This window comes from Hipposideros armiger, unplaced genomic scaffold (assembly GCF_001890085.2).
Source record: "Hipposideros armiger isolate ML-2016 unplaced genomic scaffold, ASM189008v1 scaffold_182, whole genome shotgun sequence".
NCBI lineage: Eukaryota > Metazoa > Chordata > Mammalia > Chiroptera > Hipposideridae > Hipposideros > Hipposideros armiger.
This window is the reverse complement of record NW_017731532.1, coordinates 2272826-2274773: the sequence shown is the minus strand read 5'-3', so window position 1 is coordinate 2274773 and position 1948 is coordinate 2272826.

Below are 1948 nucleotides of genomic sequence, written 5' to 3'. Positions count from 1 at the left end.
CTAATGACAGTTCCACAGTTAGAAAAGTATCACTGTCTTCATCCTAGAGACAGCTATCATTTCACAATTCAGAAATGATATTTGAGAGTTTATTATATATTAATAGCATGGGAACCTTTTAGATCCAAAGCATTACTATTATCTAATAGATAAAGGAAGCCCAGATTTTAGAGAAGTAACATGTATAAACCACAAACATTCAGGAAATCATACGGAATACAGTTTCCTGCATGAGATTGTACTTCAAACTTTTTGGACACCAAAAGGTAGAAGCTGAGAAATCTGCCATTTTGATGCTGCCAGTAGTTTTTTGTATTCAAATAAGTGGGACCTAGAGCAGACATCTTCTTTATTCTGGGAAAGCCAACCCAATATTCTTTGCAGTTCTGAAGAAAAAAAAAAAAAGTAACGACTCTATGTTCTGAGGGAAGAAATGACCTGGATGCAGACACTTTAATCCAGACTATGGGTCTTCCACTAGACACATAAATTGGACACGATCTAGCAGATCTGTCTTTCTCTGCAGGTACAAAGAGTCTAAGACAGAAAACTTTCCTTTTTCTTTACATGGACTTATGCTGCCTTACAAGAGCATATTGTTGCTTATTGTAAGGGACATCCTCCCAGGGCATGGAGGCCCATGGTGTGTGTGTGCGTGTGTGTGTACAAACACATGTTTATGTGTTATTGTTCTCATATATCAAAATGTTAGCATCAAGAATCTAGAATCTAAAGACTATGAGAAAATTGGGTATGTCTGAACCTAACAATTTATAGACAGTCTTGACTGGGCTTGAAACAGTTTAGACTGGACTTCAGATACCTCAGGTTGGTGTGATAAATAATTTAATAGCCTCAGTTTGGAAGAAATATACTGACATTGAACAATCTGAATGCTGGACTGTAGTTAAGGCTGACACTCTGGTGGGGTGTGGGGCTTTTTTTGGACAGTGAACGCAATCCTCTTGGAAAGAGGCAGATCCTGGGACATGCAAGGATGGCCCAGGAAGCAGGCTTTTGGGTGAGGAAAGGAGGGACTGCTTTTCCCCTTGGAGCCTCGTGGTGACTGATTGGGTAGGCAGAGGAGACATGTCAGGGGAGCTTTCCATTGAGGGCTATGCTTACAAGTGTCAATAAGCTGCTTCTTGCAACATGGCCACGTGCTACTGGTGACTCCTTGTAGTCTAGCTACAGTACATTCGTCAGTGTGGTGATTTCCCTTTCGTTATTTCTAACCTTTCAGGTTTTTCAGCAATCAGGGGTGTAAGGTGAATCAAATGAAAGCCGCAGAATGACCACCACATTTAGCAAGATGGAGGTCATTGGAAAGCTTCATAAAGACTTATTCAAAGTAACAGTCTGGTCTCTGCTGTGCTGCGGGGAATCAAAGAAGGTTCGATGCCCCTTTTGGGGTTGAAGCAGTGTAATGGGGCAGCAGCAGCTTAAGGAAACACCTTCTAAAGAGATGAAGAAGTGAGAAGTGGCCCACAGAAGGGCAGAGACCTAGGGTCTAAGCCAGGGGGCTGGCTGAAATGAGAAACAATGAGCAGGCTGGACCTGTAGAGAGAAGAACCCAACAGTCACGTTGGGTGAAGGCTCAGGTCTTTATTTTTGGATCTTTAAATATGTACACAGGAATTCAAATACCTCTTCAAGATAGTGACCTCATTTCCATTGGATATATACCCAGAAGTGGGATTGCTGGATCACATTGCAGTTTTATTTGTAATTTTTTCAAGAACATCCACCCTGTTTTCCATAGTGGCTGAACAAATTTACATCCCCGCCAACAATGCACAATGGTTTCCTTTTCTACACATCCTCACCAATACTTACTATCTTTTGACTTTTTGATGAAAGCCACCCTAACAGGTGTGAGGTGATAACTCATTGTGGTTTGGATTTGCATCTCCCTGATGATTAGCGATGTTGAGCATCTTTTCATATA